The sequence below is a fragment of the Haematobia irritans genome, chromosome 3, assembly GCF_050003625.1.
Source record: "Haematobia irritans isolate KBUSLIRL chromosome 3, ASM5000362v1, whole genome shotgun sequence".
Classification (NCBI taxonomy): Eukaryota; Metazoa; Arthropoda; class Insecta; order Diptera; family Muscidae; genus Haematobia; species Haematobia irritans.
This window is the reverse complement of record NC_134399.1, coordinates 224,516,570-224,534,993: the sequence shown is the minus strand read 5'-3', so window position 1 is coordinate 224,534,993 and position 18,424 is coordinate 224,516,570.

Here is an 18,424-nt window from a genome sequence, read left to right as displayed (position 1 = left end):
TAGACTTTCGTCCTCTTCACACAGTCGTTCGAAAATGAAATTTGGCAAACCCATCACAAATTGATTTAGAACGAAGGCTTCCAAGTTTGCACCAAATTTACAATTAAGAGCTAATGTCTTAACACGGGCATACCACTCAGCCACGGTCTCACTGTCGTGTTTTGTTGATACATGGAACTTTTTCCTTTCACTGAACACAATAGTTGGTGGTGTGTAGTGGGTATCCAATATAATGCACAATTCATCATACCGCTTGGTTACAGGAGCATCCGGACTACACAAACTGTGTAACATTTTATAAGCCACGGCACCAATTGATTTTAATAAAATCGACTTCTTCACATTGTCATCCGTGCAACTTATTTCACAAAAATGTATGTCCAAACGTTCTTTCCATACATTCCATGACTCCACATTAGGATTAAATTCCGTCACATTCGATGTTTGAAACACAGCAATTTGACTAGCGGCAAAACTTTGATTTGCTTCATCCATCTTGGCAGGCATTTCTTTTTTTTACTGTTTGTTTCGTTTTATTTGTTAAATTATTTACTTTATTAACTTATTAAGTTTTACTCTTTTATCCTCGTCGCCATTAATTGTGGTGTACTAATCAAATGAGAAACGACGATGCGTTCTTCTTTACTTCAAAATGCAGAGTGTTTTTTATTTACTCAATACAAAGCTTAGAACTAGATATGTTAAAGCATTTATATATGTACATGTGTGTATGTGTATGTTAACGAAAAGATGCAAGCATATAAATAGATGAGAATTGAGAGTAAGAGTGAGAGTTATTTTTACATTGTTGCAAATAGATACAAAAGAAGATAATGAGTGAAACACTGTTAGATGATACCAATGTATAATAGATTGGACCGTAACACTATAATAATTATATAGCCTCCATATAAACCGATCCCCAGATTTGGCTTGCGGAGCCTCTAAGAGAAGCAGATTTCATCCGATCCGGCTGAAATTTTGTACATGGTGTTAGTATATGATCTCTAACAACCATGCAGGAATTGGTCTATATCGGTCCATAATTATATGTAGCCTCCATATAAACCGATCCCCAGATTTGACCTCCGGAGCCCCTTGCAGCAACGCTCACCCGATCCGGATGAAATTTTGTACATGGTGTTAGTATATGATCTCTAACAACCATGCAGGAATTGGTCTATGTCGGTCCATAATTATATGTAGCACTCATATAAACCGATCCCCACATTAGAGCTCTTGTAGAAGCAAAATTCATCCGATCCGGTTGTAATTTGGTACATTGCGGTAGTATATGGCCGCTAACAACCATGCCAACCATGGGGAGCCACCGTGGTACAATGGTTAGCATGCCCGCCTTGCATACAAAAGGTCGTGGGTACGATTCCTGCTTCGACCGAACACCAAAAAGTTTTTTAGCGGTGGATTATCCCACCTCAGTAATGCTGGTGACATTTCTGAGGGTTTCAAAGCTTCTCTAAGTGGTTTCTCTGCAATGTGGATCGCCGTTCGGACTCGGCTATAAAATGGAGGTCCTTTGTCATTGAGCTTAACATGCAATCGGACAGCTCTCAGTGATAAGAGAGAAGTTCACCAATGTGGTATCACAATGGACTGAGTGAGCCTGATACATCGGGCTGCCACCTAACCTAACCTAACCATGCCATAATTGGTCCATATCGGACTATAATTATATACAGCCGATCCCCAAAAATAATCTAACAACATGTTCAGACAATTTTATTTCTACACACAAAAAAAAATTCACGAAAATTTTTCCAATTAAAATTTTAATTGAGTTTTAAAAAATATTCAATTAAAAATTTAATTGATTCAAAAAATTTTTTAATTGAAACAAAAATCAATCACAAAAATAATAGTATCTATTAATTTTTTAATTGGATCAATTAACTTTTAAATTGACCTACAATTAATTTTTTAATTGATACTATCATTTCTGTGATTGAAGACATTTCAATTAAAAATTAATTGGATCAACTAATTTCGTGATTGAATCAGAAAAAAAATTTTTGGTGTTTATAGAAAATTTTGTCGAAATTTTATTTCTATGGAAAACCTTTTTTCTTTGTGTATATCTAGATTAGTCTATAGTCTCTAATGGTGTTGCCACAATGAATTTTTATTTTGGACAACCATTTTTCCAAAATTGGACCAAAATTCGTACCAGCGGATCATTTTCCAAATTAAATTAATATGATTTAATAGTTAGTATTTTCCAAAATTTTACTTTGATAGAAAATTTTGTCAAATTTTTATTTCTATAGAAAATTTTGTCGAAATTGAATTTCTGTAGAAATTTTTATCAAATTTTAATTTCTATAGAAAATTTTTATCAAAATTTAATTTCTATAGAAAATTTTTTCAAAATTTTATTTCTATAGAAAATTTTGTCAACATTTTATTTCTATAGAAAATTTTTTCAAAATTTTATTTCTATAGAAAATTTTGTCAACATTTGATTTTTATAGAAAATATTGTCAACATTTTATTTTTATAGAAACATTTATCAAAATTCTATTTCTATAGAAAATCTTGTTACAATTTTACTTCTATAGAAAATTTTGTCAAAATTTTATTTCGATAGAAAATTTGGTCAACATTTTATTTCGATAGAAAATTTTGTCAAAATTTTATTTCGATAGAAAATTTTGTCAAAATTTTATTTCTATTTACTTTTATAGACAATTTTGTCAAAATTTTTTTCCTATAGAAAATTTTGTCAAAATTTTATTTTTATCAAAATTTTATTTCTATAAAAATTTTGTCAACATTTTATATTTAAAGAAAATTTTTTCGAAATTTATTTCGAATTTGTTTCGAATTTATTTCGGCATAAGTCGGCTATCATACAAAACCTTTTTTCGGAAGGTTCAAGTGTGGTTCATTGTTGGGTTTAATGAACTGCCTGAATTTATTCTAATAATTGGTTGATAGTTTTGCTGCAAGTAGAGGATGCTGATGAGGAATGTGGTAATTCCGAAACGTGCGTCCATCCAACCATCTTGCAGTCTATAGGGCTGTGGCCAAATAAATTTGACAAACATTCTTTTCCTCTGTTGGTTAAGCTACACTTGTAGTTTAGCCAATGCATGGTTTTAAGCTGAAATAAAAAACAACAACGAAATTTTATTCCAATAGAAAATGTATTCAAAATTGTATTTCTGTGGAAAATTTTGTAAAAATTCTATTTCTATAGGAAGTCAAAAATGTATTTCTAGAGAAAATTATCGCAAAATTGTATTTCTATATAAAATTTTTAAATGTTATTCCTGTACAAAATTTTTGCATAATTTTGTATCTAAAAATTTTTTTTTTAATTTTATTTCTGTACAAAATGTTGGCAAAATTGTATTTCTATAGAAAATTTTGTTAAAATGTTATTTCCATAGAAAGTTTTCTACAAATTTTATTTCTATGGAAATTTTTGTCAAAATTTTATTTCTATAGATATTTTTTTTAAATTACCGATTTGACGAAAAAAGACCAAAATCAACCGAATTCCATTTGGTCCGGCCATCGGACCAAATTTAAAAATTAATACTTTTTTGGACCAATTTTGGTCCGATCGGACCAAAATGGCAACCCTGTTCTCTAATAATTTGAAGCAACTGCAATCGATTCAAACTTTAAACTATTGAATTATTTTAAGGATGTAAAGTTTTGCCCGTCTAAAATTCCCGTTTTTTTCCGTTTTGATGCTTATGTCTAAACTTGAAAGAAAACACTTAATCGTGCATTTCTTGGACATATTAAAAGGTAATTTTAGAAAATTCGAAGGTTGAATCTGCTCTATTAGCAAGACTCACCTATAGGGAGCAACTACACGACTTCAATTTCTTTTTAGTTATTCGTTCATGTGTAAGTTTTGTAAATGCCTGTTGGGGTTTCGTTATGAAAAGGAAAATGATTATGGAGTTGCATATGAAGGCTCGTTGTCAACGTTCTTTGCAATTTTTTTTTGTTTTGTTCACTTATTCTTTTGTCGCCTTGCTTATTGTTCCAATTTTTTTTCCCAGTATATGAACAAAAAGTGTGCTTCTAAAAGAATTTTGCATTTGGTTCTCTTGAAGAATTACAATGGGGATAAGCAGCCATGTTTTCTTAATACAAATTTTTGCATATGTCCTATGTTAGTGTTTTGGGAGGCAATATACTCTTGTAACAGATTAAACCATAATCAATGATGGCAGTTTGGACAGTGAACTGCAATTGAGCCTACCAATATTAGGAAAATAAATTATGTAACTGTTTTCTTTTTGTGAAAGAATTTGGGTGAAAACCTATTATTCTACATAAGGATAAACAGTTCTTTGACCTTAAACTAGGCTTTTTTGTTTATATTATATTATTATAAAAAGTAGAAAATGATAACATCAAGTTTTTTAGTTAATAAATAGTTTGTCTTCAAACTTCTGCCCCTCAAACGAGGCAAGTGGTCCTTAATGCAAAGCATTAGCAGTTTGCTCCGACTAAATATTGTGTTCACTCTAGCATAGAAAGGGACCAGTCCCTTCCATACGTTTTGACTAGAATGATCAGAGACAGGTCAAAAGACATCAGGGCAGTTGAACCATTTCCGAATTTGACTTAGATACATATACACTGTTAGAAAAATATGTTTTTCATATGTTCCGATATGTTCGAGCACAATTTTTAAACACAATATATTTAAGAACATGTAATGTTCCTAAACTAACACTAAATGTTTGGGACACATATGTCAATATATTAGAACATATTATATTTGGGGCATAATTGTTTCATAAAAATAATATGATTGAATGTAAACATATATAAATTTACAAATTTCGAGTAAACATATATATGTTGTGATATTTTATGCGGAGAGCGACAGAAAGAGGGTTGAGGAAAGATATCAAAGAGAAAAGAGAACAATTTCTGTGAAACCGCTTGTATGTTGTTTCGGAAAACTTTTTTATGATAACCCAAAAATTGTATATGCTTAAGTCTAAATATTATTTAATTTGAATATTAGAATGAGTATTCGGAGTAAAGAGAATAGACATTCGGAACCAAGAGAATAGACATTTGAAAAAAAAGCATGTGTTTTCGCCTTGAGAGCAGCATTTTATGTATGTGTGGACATGTGTTTTGTTTATCATTTTGGCATTATCGGCACAATTTTTCTCTTGGTTCATTAAATGAAACCGGAATGTACAAGGAGTAAGTCAAAATATTCAGGCAAAGGAAATTAAAAAAAACAAGTATATACAGCACTAAGTTCGGCCGGGCCGAATCTTAAATACCCACCACCATGAACCAGATATTAGGGTTTCCTTTGAAATTTCAGGAGGGCTATGAGGATTCTGGATTTATAAGAACCATTTTTGTTTTAGAGGAATCATTAACATCTCTTGTAAATGTGCAAGAAAATTATAAAATAACGTCTTGATTTGAAATCTTAAATCTGTAGATGCAAAATCTGGAAATTTTACATTGAGTTTCAAGCAATTTTCATGATCAGTGCGCCTTCTACACCCTCAAGAAGTGAAGTCGGTCTCTATGAAGGCATTACCAAATGGACTGATAAAAACTTAATCCGATACACGTTTTTGTGAGCCTAAAATACCACAATATTTACAATTTCAGGCAAATCAGATAAAAACTACGGTTTCTAGAAACCCAAGGAGTTAAATCGGGAGATCGTTCTTATGGGGGCTATACTAAAATATGGACCCATACTCACCGTTTTCGGCACACCTCTTTATGACCCGAAAATACCTCTAGATTTCCAATTTCAGGCAAATAGGATAAAAACTTCGGATTCTAGAAGCCCAAGAAGTAAAATCGGGAAATCGGTCTTTATGGGGGCTATACCAAAATATGGACCTATACTCATCATTTTCGGCACACCTCTTTATGGTCCTAAAATACCTCTAGATTTCCAATTTCAGACAAATTGGATAAAAACTACGGTTTCTATAAGCCCAAGACCCCAAATCGGGAGGTCGTTTTATATGGGGACCATACCAAAACATGGACCGATACTCACAATTTTTGGCACACGTATTTGTGGTCCTACAATACCTCTAGATTTCCAATTTCAGGTAAATTTAATAAAAACTGCGGTTTCTATAAGCCCAAGAAGTAAAATCGGGAGATCGGTTTATATAGGGGCTATACCAAAATATGGACCGATACTCACCATTTTTAGCACACCTCTTTATGGTCATAAAATACCCCTAGATTTCAAATTTCAGGCAAATTGGATAAAAACTACGATTTCTATAACCCCAAGAAGTAAAATCGGGAGATCGGTCTATATGGGGGCTATACCAAAACATGGACCGATACTCACCATTTTTGGCACACCTCATTATGGTCATAAAATACCTATAGATTTCAAATTTAAGGCAAATTGGATAAAAAGTACGATTTATATAAGCCCAAGACCCCAAATCGGGAGGTCGGTTTATATGGGGACTATATCAAAACCTGGACCGATATAGCCCATCTTCGAACTTGACCTGCCTGCAGACAAAAGACGAGTTTGTGCAAAACTTCAGCACGATTGCTTCATTATTGAAGACTGTAGCGTGATTACAACAGACAGGCAGACAGACAGACAGACAGACGGACATCGTTATATCGTCTTAGAATTTCTCCCTGATCAAGAATATATATACTTTATATAGTCGGAAATCGATATTTCGATGTGTTACAAACGGAATGACAAACTTATTATACCCCCGTCACCATTCTATGGTGGTGGGTATAAAAAACGGTGGAATATATATAAAAATTACAAAGGGATTTTCATAAAAATAACGAAAAGGCACTATACTCTTTTTAGAGTTGGGACATTAAAATGAAAAAAGGAGGAAATAGTCAACAATTAAACTGTAAAATGTTAAAAAACCAAGTTTAGTTCCTCTTTATTAATAAAATTGTTATTTTTGCAATAAAAAAATAATATGTTATCCCAAAGCTCTGTCCATTTCGTTTATATCAAGCACTGTTTCTGACTGTTAATCTTGAATAAACCACATTTCGAAGTTTCATTATAAAAATTTAATATAGTATAAATATAAATGTGTAAATTAAAAAAAATGGTGTGCGGTCGGCAGACATGATAACCACTGCTCCACGTGGCCAACAAATGTATGTTTCTGTTAAATAATGTTATGTTTGCATGGGCTCGTGGGCGCTGCAAACTATGCTATATAAACGATAATTGTCTACTGGTGACTATAACAGCTACGTAGCCCAGTGGATAGTGTGTAGACTTACAAACTGTATGGTTCTCGGTTCGATTCTCCGTCCGGGCGAAAGATAAAATTTAAAAAATTTATAAAATTTAATAATTTCTTCAACATTATTTGTATAACAGAAAAAGGTGCCAAGAACTAAAAAATTTCTTGGAAGTGAAAATTATGTGAAAGAATGAGCACAATCTTCTTTGGGACAAATTCTTACAAGCATATAATATTTTTGGGCTCAAAATTCTTCCAAACATATAATATGTTCACATAAAACAAACATATTAATGTTTCGCCAGTATTCAATAATATATGTGCTTCCTGCAAAATATGTTTGGAGCATATGTTAGAGAAGCGATTTTTTTTGAGGGTGTATATACGTAAAATGCGAGTTAATATGGTGGTGACGGGGACTTCTCCCTTGCTCGGATTTTTGAAAAATGGACCACAGTTCTCCGATTTGCTTGAAATTTTCAGACGTTTTTTTAAAGTGCAGTGAAAAAAAACTAAACTTCTCCAATTTCTTTGAAATTTACAAAGGACGTGGGGGAGGTTATGAAGTTAATATGGGGTACCTGACTTTTTATACCCTCCACCATAGGATGGGGGGGTATATTAACTTTGTCATTGCGTTTGTAACACATCGAAATATTGCTCTAAGACCCCATAAAGTATATATTCTGGGTCGTGGTGAAATTCTGGGTCGATCTAAGCTTGTCCGTCTGTTGAAATCGCGCTAACTTCCGAACGAAACAAGCTATCGACTTGAAACTTAGCACAAGTAGTTGTTATTGACGTAGGTCGAATGGTATTGCAAATGGGCCATATCGGACCACTTTTACGTATAACCATAGAAACCGACGCTCAGATTTGACTTGCAGAGCCTCTAGAAGGAGCGAAATTCATCCGATACCGTTGAAATTTGGTTCGTGGTGTTAGTATATGGTCTCTAATAACCATGCAAAAATTGGTCCACATCGTACCCATATTATATATAGCCTCCATATAAACCGATCCCCAGTTTGGCTTGCGGAGCCTCTAAGAGGAGCAAAATTCACCCGATCCGGTGTAAATTTGGTATATGGTGTTAGTACATGGTCTCTACCAACCATACCAAAATTTCTATAGAAATTTTATTTCTATAGAAAATTTTCAGAAAATTTTATTGCTATAGAAAATTTTGTCACACTGAGTTATATAAGTATTTAATCGGCCTTTTTATACCCTCCACCATAGGATGGGGGTATATTAACTTTGTCATTCCGTTTGTAACACATCGAAATATTGCTCTAAGACCCCATAAAGTATATATTCTGGGTCGTGGTGAAATTCTGAGTCGATCTGAGCATGTCCGTCCGTCCGTCCGTCCGTCCGTCTGTTGAAATCACGCTAACTTCCGAACGAAACAAGCTATCGACTTCAAACTTTGCACAAGTAGTTGTTATTGATGTAGGTCGGATGATATTGCAAATGGGCTATATCGGTCCACTTGTACGTATAGCCCTCATATAAACGGACCCCCAAATTTGGCTTGCGATTGCTCTAAGAGAAGTAAATTTCATCCGATCCGGCTGAAATTTGGTACATGGTGTTAGTATATGCTGTCTAACAACCATGCAAAAATTGGTCCATATCGGTCCACTTTTACGTATAGCCCCCATATAAACGGACCCACAAATTTGGCTTGCGATTTCTCTAAAATAAGCAAATCAGGCTGAAATTTGGTACATGATGTTAGTATATGGTCTCTTACAACCATGCAAAATTTGGTCCATATCGGTTCACTTTTACGTATAGCCCCCATATAAACGGACCCCCAAATTTGGCTTGCGATTGCTCTAAGAAAAGCAAATTTCATCCGATACGGCTGAAATTTGGTACATGGTGTTAGTATATGGTCTCTAACAACCATGCAAAAATTGGTCCACATCGGTCGACAATTATATATAGCCCCCATATAAATAGATCCCCCGATTTGGCTTGCGGAGCCTCTAAGAAAAGCAAATTTCATCCGATCCGGCTGAAATTTGGTACATGGTGTTGGTATATGTTCTCTAATGACCATGCAAAAATTGGTCCACCTCGACCCATAATTATATATAGCCCCCATATAAGCCGATCCCCAGATTTGACCTCCGGAGCCTCTTAGAGGAGCAAAATTCATCCGATCCGGTTGAAATTTGGTACGTGGTGTTAGTATATTGTCTCTAACAACCATGCGAGAATTGGTCCATATCGGTGCATAATTATATATAGCCCCTATATAAATCGATCCCCAGATTTGTCCTACGGAGACTCTTGGAGGAGCAAAAAATTGGTCCATATCTGTTCATAATCATGGTTGCCACTCAAGCCAAAAATAATCTACACAAAATTTTACTTTTATAGAAAACATTGTCAAAATGTTATTTCTATCGAAAATTATGTCAAAATTTTATTTCTATAGAAAAATTTGTCAAAATTTTATTTCTATAGAAAATTTTGTCAAAATTTTATTTCTATAGAAAATTGTTTCCAAATTTTATTTCTATAGAAAATTTTGTCAAAATTTACTTCTATAGAAAATGTTGTCAAAATTTTATTTTGTCAAAATTTTATTTCTATAGAAACTTTAAATCTAATTATATACGTATTTAATCGGTTTTTTATACCCTGCGCCACAGTGTAGAACAGTTAGTGCATATGTTTGTAACACCCAGAAGGAGACGAGATAGACACATGGTGTCTTTGGCAATAATGCTCAGGGTGGGTCCCTGAGTCGATATAACCATGTCCGTCTGTCCGTCCCTCCGTCCGTCTGTCTGATAATTTTTGTGATCAAAGTCTAGGTCGCAATTTAAATCCAATCGCCTTCAAATTTGGCACATGTTCCTAGCTTGGGTCAGAATAGAACCCTATTGATCAAGTTTGTACAAACATAACAAGTTTGTACAAACATAACAGTTAATCGTATTGTCCAGTGTGCAAAATTTGATTGAAATCGGTTCAGATTTAGATATAGTTCCCATATATATCTTTCGCCCGATATGGACTTATATGGCCCCAGAAGCCAGATTTTTGGTCCAATTTGGTTGAAATTTTGCACTAGGATTACAATTTGTAATATAGTCATGTGTGCCAAATTTGATTGAAATCGGTTCAGATTTAAATATAGCTCCCATATATATCGTTCGCCCGATTTACACTCATATGACCTCAATGGTCAATCTGTTACTCTGATTTAATTGAAATTTTGCACAGGGAGTAGAGTTAGCATGTTAGCTATGCGTGCCAAATTTGGTTGAAATCGGTGCAGATTTATATATAGCTCACATATATATGTTTTTCTGATTTCGACAAAAATGGTCAAAATACCAAAATTTTCCTTGTAAAATCGCCACTGCTTAGTCGAAAAGTTGTAAAAATTACTCTAATTTTCCTAAACTTCTAATACATATATATCGAGCGATAAATCATAAATAAACTTTTGCGAAGTTTCCTTAAAATTGCTTCAAATTTAAATGTTTCCCATATTTTTTTACTAACATTGTGTTCCACCCTAGTACATTAGCTGACTTAAATTTTGAGTCTATAGATTTTGTAGAAGTCTATCAAATTCTGTCCAGATCGAGTGATATTTAAATGTATGTATTTGGGACAAACCTTTATATATAGCCCCCAACACATTTGACGGATGTGATATGGTATCGAAAATTTAGATCTACAAAGTGGTGCAGGGTATAATATAGTCGGCCCCGCCCGACTTTAGACTTTCCTTACTTGTTTTAGTTTAATATATTATAGTTGTACATATACTCCCTTGTAAAGAAGTTCACTGTTCTTTAAATTTAAATTAATTTCCCTGAAGACGAGCATCGGAGATGTCTCGAAATATTGGAAATTTTAAATATAAAAATACAACTCAAAAAACAACAACATCTGTTTTTATTCACATGACCTCAAGCCGAACTAAGCAAATTTAATTAATATATTATATATTAAACTAAAAAAGTCGATATAATATATCGGCTTCAGTAGAAGTTTCTACGCAATCTATAGTGGAGGGTACATAAGCTTCGGCCCGGCCGAACTTACGGCCGTGTATACTTGTTTTTGTTTAATATATACCCCGTATGGACTAACTTACAATTGAGAAGATGGTGTTAAGAAGTTTTAAGATACCTTGCTATCGGCAAGTGTTACCGCAACCCAAGTAATTTGATTATGGATGACAGTCCTTCGTAGAAGTTTCTACGCAATCCATGGTGGAGGGTACATAAGATTCGGCCTGGCCGAACCTACGGCTGTATATACTTGTTGATATTTGCAAAAGAGGGGAATCTCCTTCTTGCCAGTTGTTTAACATTTATTGACAGACAACATAGATGGATTTTCATTTTTATCTTAAAAATAAGTCCTGCCGGATTCTGTATAACGACTAAGCAGAATGAAGGATATGTTTGACGTTGATAACCCAAAATATTTCTTCAAAATGCGATAGTTTCTAAATAATTGTCTCTCTGTTTGGAAAAATGGGAATGCATAGGCAATAGGGCCGGATTCGGCTATTTTTTTTAAATAGCTAATTCATTATAATAGTATTAATCAGACTCTTAGATGTTAAAGTATTATCATAATTACAACAAATTTAAACCTCAAAGTTTTATTAAATTTTGTTTTAGCTAATATCACATTTTTTTTGCCGAGTCTATTTGCAAAACTGTAAAACCCATTTTATGCTCTAGTTGTGTCCTTTAGGCATTTCATTTACTGATTCTACAGAGCTGTAACTTTTAGGGGAAAAGTTATTGTAACTCGCATTTGTTTCCTCATTAAATTTCTATTGGCTAAATGCCAAATTAAAAGATGAAAATCCATCTTGACAACTTAGCTGTGAAATTCTCATGTCATTTATATTCCAACTACGATCTAACACTCACCCACCAAGGTAGGTAGCTCTATACGCAAAACGTTTCGCTATTTATTTTCCATGATATTTTACTCATCCTCTTACAAGGAATCTTATTAACTTCCATTTAAAATCATTCCCACCCAAATTGGCCAAATGGCTTATTAGCACAGACAGTAAATGTTTTTGGTTTAAATACAGTTGGCGTAATCACACCAATTCAAGCACAACCCCTAATTCAACCACACTCCCCCCCTCCCCCCACCATACTATTGCACAAGGATTGCCAGTGATTCACGCCTTCACTAAATTAACAGAGAATTTATTACATTTCGCGTGAAATTCATACATACTTAAGATGATTGTTTGTTGGGAAAAAGAGTTTCAGGCTCAGCCTCAAGTTGAAAACACATAACTATCTGAAAGGAGGGTGGTATGAACGGGGCGAGAAGAAAGATTGATGATTTTTTATACCCACCACAGTAGAATGGGGGTATAATAGGTTAGGTTAGGTGGCAGCCCGATGTATCAGGCTCACTTAGACTATTCAGTCCATTGTGATACCACATTGGTGAACTTCTCTGTTATCACTGAGTGCTGCCCGATTCCATGTTAAGCTCAATGACATCTCATTTGTAAAACATCGAAACATCGGTTTCTGACTATATAAAGTTTATATATATTGTGGACCAAGGATAAATTCTACAACAATCTAACGACGTCTGTCTGTTGTGATAACACTACAGCCTTTAATAAACAAGCTTTCGTTCTGAAATTTAGGACATGTTGGTTTTTTCTGAAAGCCGATCTACAAAAAAAAAAAAAAAAAAAAAACAAACAAAAAATACTTTCCTCCGGAACAAATTTTTAGACAAACGAAATTCCCATTTCTTATAAAGTGTTTTCTCTAAGGGCAATTAAATCCCAAATTATGATAAGCGATTGAACAATTATTTTTAATATTTTTTATTAGCTTTTAAAGAAAATTTTTTAGCATAAAAAACCTTGCTTGTCTAAATTTTCGATCCTAAGAAAGAAAACTCTTCTTTGAGTGCAGTTCGAAGATGGCATCTCTCTCTGTCTTCTTGAGTATTTCGACACCATATTTTGTATTCCATTTTGTGAATATAGCTCGATCCACACGCAAAGAAAAAAAACGTTTGGAAAACGTGTACCGAAAACGTTTTTCTTTTGTTAGAGTTTTTTGAATTGCTTCGAAAATTTTAAACTTTTATCACCAAAAAAATTCGTTTGTTACAAAATTTTTATTTTTTCAATAAAAAAAGTTATTTTTGAAATAACAACACAGTACATTTCGTTTATATCAAACACTGTTCTTTTCTGACTTTAGGTCTTTAATAAGACACATTTTACAGTTCAAAATTTAATATACTACAATGTAATGTTGAACATTTTTTCGGAATCTCCGAATATATCTGGAATATATGTAAAAAAACAAAAGCAAAAAAAAAAAAAACTTTGGCCGAAGCAGGGATCGAACCCACGACCCTTGGCATGAGAGTCGGACGTAGCTACCACTGCTCCACGGTGCCAAACTAAATGTTTGTTTCTGTTAAATAAACTTTGTTTATTTGGTTCGTGGGCGCCGCAAGCTATGCTATATAAATATAACTTATATGGATATTTATCTATTGATGACCATAACAGGTACATAGGCTCAGTGGTTAGTGTGTTGGCTTACAATGTGCATGGTCCGCGGTTCGATTCTCCGTCCAGGCGTAAGGTAAAAAAAAATTTTAAAAATTTATAAAATCGTATAATTTCTTCTACATTGTTGGTATTACAGGAAAAGGTGTTAAGAACTAAAAATCCTCGTGGATGTGAGAAAGATGTGAGGGACAATGCAATTAGCAAGAAAATAATGTTTTTTTTTTGAGCTAGTCTTTATGAAATTGTTTTTACATCCTGGAAAAGAATAAACGTTTATCACAAAAAGTATATACTTTTCTTCCAAATACACTTCCTTACAGCGAAAAGCAAATGAGAAACGAACTCTGTTTGTCTAAAATTTCGTTTGGGAGGAAAGAATTATTTTTTTGCGTGCACCTATTTGACAAAGAACCGTATTTTTCATTCGAGTTGACTAAAATTAGAAAATTAGACCGATATCCCGCTTCACACTTCGGGGAGATATAGACACCGCAATGTACACGCAGAGAAGGAATATGATCACCTCAAACATGTTTCAAGAGCAAAATGTTATTTTTGTATGGTAACCATGTAACATGTTTGTCACTAAAATGTTATTTTCTCGTCAAATATAACCAGCTTACCGAAATCAGATACATGCTTTCCGAGAAAATAACATGGTTGCGAAAACCATGTTACACGCAAATAAATAATTCTTTCCTCCCAAATGAAATTTTAGACAAACAAAGTTCGTTTCTCATTTGCTTTTCGTTGAAAGGAAATGCATTTGGAAGAAAAGTATATACTTTTTGTGATAAACGTTTATTCTTTTCCAGGATGTAAAAACAATTTCATAAAGACTAACTCAAAAAATTTTTTTCTGGCTAATTGCATTTTCCCTCACATCTTTCTCACTTCCACGAAGTTTTTTAGTTCTTAGCACCTTTTTCTGTAATACAACAATGTAGAAGAAATTATACGATTTTATAAATTTTTAAAATTTTTTTACCTTTCGCCTGGACGGAGAATCGAACCGCGGACCATGCACTTTGTAAGCCAACACACTAACCACTGAGCTATGTACCTGTTATGGTCATCAATAGATAAATATCCATATAAGTTATATTTATATAGCATAGCTTGCGGCGCCCACGAACCGAATAAACAAAGTTTATTTAACAGAAACAAACATTTAGTTTGGCACCGTGGAGCAGTGGTTGCTACGTCCGACTTGCATGCCAAGGGTCGTGGGTTCGATCCCCGCTTCGACCAAAGTTTTTTTTTTTGTTTTTTTGTTTACATATATTCCAGATATGTTCGGAAGATTCCGAAAAAATGTCCAACATTACATTGTAGTATATTAAATTTTGAACTGTAAAATGTGTCTTATTAAAGACCTAAAGTCGGAAAAGAACAGTGTTTGACATAAACGAAATGGACTGTGTTGTTGTTTCAAAAATAACTTTTTTTATTGAAAAAATACAAATTTTGTAACAAACGAATTTTTTTGGTGATAAAAGTTTAACATTTTCGAAGCAATTCAAAAAACTCTAACAAAAGAAAAACGTTTTCGGTACACGTTTTCCAAACGTTTTTTTTTTCTTTGCGTGTACATGGTCACCACCCAAAAATAACATTTTGCTCTTAAAACATGTTTGAGGTGATCATATTCCTTCTCTGGGTGTATGCGATTTACTTGAAATGGAAATCTAGGGGCTTATTTGGATCCCAAGTTTAAATGGCGAATATGATATGTATCTCATTAATATTTATCCAATTTGACTGAAATTGATGCATATCTATCCATATTCTGAGATAGTCGCTGTATAGGTCATATCGCATTTTAACTCCAACACAGTCAAATGCCTTGGAATGATCAAGTTTTTAGGGAGTTATCGGCCTTTAAATCTAGGCTCTATAAAATTAGGATACAGACCTGATCGAGCGATTTTCTTTTTCCGAAATATTAACAAAGAGGTTCATGTAAAAATAAATTTCAGTTTAAAAATAAAAATTATAACAGATACTTTGAATAAAACATTTTTTTCTCAATTAAAAAGACTTTGAACTATAATTGAAGCGTTTTTATCTTTAATCCAAAGATTCAGTTAATTCAGAGATTAATTCTTTGAATCAAAAATGACTTTTTTTACTTTAAGGAAAATTTGCCTTAAAGTAAATCATAAAATTAAAGAAAATTTTTAAAACAAAGATTATAAACTTTCTTTTAATTAAAATTTCTTTATTTTGGTTGCATGCTCTTTATATTAGGTCAATATTTTTTTTCAGTATGTCATCCTCCAAATTCTCTCGAATATTTTCAGTAAACTTCTGCTTGGGCACTTAAACAACTATGGTTAGGACAAAATCCCCATTGTTTCTCACATAGCAAATATGCGATATCATTCGAATATGCCTACATCTGGCGATACAGTATTTGCTCAAAAACTTTATTAGTTTGAATATTCTGCTCTCCTAATAGACGCTTTACTATATTTTTACCAAAATTTTCACATTTGCCTCTCTTATGAAATATCACAATTAGACAACAACCTAAAGAAAAGTGGTCTCATTAATTAACTGGAAAGTTTGGCTGCTACTCTTAAACTCTGATGCACTTTTGGCCGCACACCATGCGAAGAGAGTTTATGTCGTTTGTCTTTTGGCCAAAAACTAAGGAGAAGGAAAACAAAGAAAAACCATAAAATATGCCACAATATAAACACAAGCTCACAGCACACACAGACACACCCACACTTCCCCATCCATCACATCCTGTGCACTATAAGCGGATGTATGAAGGTACTATGCAACTTTTTAGTTTTCACATTAAAAATAAGAACAGAATAGAATAGTAAAGATCCAGTGGTGAAAATAAAGGAAATACAAAGGAAAAGGGGAAATTGCGGTGGTGAAATCGGTGCCTAAATTGAGTGTAAAGAAAATTTAAGATTTAAATGTTGCGATTTTCTAAGAAATTAGGAAACATTTTTTTATATTTTGTGTACCACTATATTCCCAAACCCAAAAATTGTACTGAATTCTTATGATATCAGGAGTATTATTTTTTCATATATATGCACGCAAAAAAAATAATTCTTTCCTCCCAAACGAAATTTTAGACAAACAAAGTTCGTTTCTCATTTGCTTTTCGCTGGAAGGAAGTGTATTTGGAAGAAAAGTATATACTTTTTGTGATAAACGTTTATTCTTTTCCAGGATGTAAAAACAATTTCATAAAGACTAACTCACAAAAAACATTGTTTTCTTGCTAACTGCATTTTACCTCACATCTTTCTCACATCACATTTTTTAGTTCTTGTTGTTGTTGTTGTAACAGTTTCTTGTGATCTCATCCATTTCATGTTATACGCTTGGTACATCAGCTTGTTGGCAGATCAAGGAACTCTGCGACTAAGGTGGGGTGTGTCCAGAGTGATCTGGTGGTAAGTCGGGTTGGTTTGGCTGGACAAGAGAAAAGATGACGTGTGTCGTGTGGCCCTTTGTTGCAAATTGGACAAACGTCAGCTACGCTGCTATCAATCACCGATAAGTAGGAATTGAGGCGGCTGCACTTGCCTGATCTTAATTGGCCGTGGGAGGTCTCTTTCCTCCGGTGCTATGGGCGGTGGTCGGACTCCAAGAACAGGATTAACCTTGTAGCTTCTCACCGCTTCAGCTACAGTATCCTCATGAATCATGTTCAAAACTGCCTGGTACTCTGCTTGATCTAGAGGCTCTATTTTATAGCTCTGGATCTCGCGCTCTAGATTATGTATATCAACCCTTATGTTCCTGGGTGGTGGTTGTGTATCCATAAGATGGTGGTTTGGATGATTACTGCGATAACAACCCAGGAGATACTGCTTTGACAACATGTAGTTGTGTCTTCGCACAGGGATGATCTTTGTCTCCACATAAAGGTGATCCAGGGGTGTGCTGCGGAGACACCCAGTCGCAGTTCAGCGTTCTGGCAGGTTTGTATGTTATTCCACTGCGTATCACTGGTCTGCGGTGTCCACACTGGCGCTGCATAGTTTACCACTGACCGGCCAATTGCCTTATAAGTAGTTAGCAAGGTTTCTTTGTCCGCACCCCAAGTATTGCCGGCAAGTGACTTGAGGCCCTTGTTTCTACCACGGAGCTTATTACAAATTGCAGTGGCATGGGCAGATGACCTAAAAAGGCTGTCGAATGTGACCACAATAATCTTGGTGTAATTTGCGGTCGGAATTATTACTCCATCGTCTCTGACATTCAACTGCCTGCGCACTTCTGCCGTCCATGTAGTAAATAGTGTGGCTGAGGATTTGGTGGGGGATATCCTCAAGTTTCTTGCAGTGAAATAACTAGTAAGATTAGCTATGTAGACGTTCAACCGATCGCAAATGTCATCAATATTGGGCCCAGATGCCAAGATTGTACAGTCATCCGCATATGATACAATCTCGACGCCGTCGGGAGGGGGTGGAATCGAGGACATGTAGAGGTTAAACAGTGCCGGAGATATCACCCCACCTTGGGGAACTCCCTGTTTAACTCTACGCGGTCTTGACTTTCTGTCCATGAATTCCACGTACGACTGGCGTCCACACATATAATTCAGCACCCAACGCTTCGCTCCTGCCGGTAGGGACGTATTCTC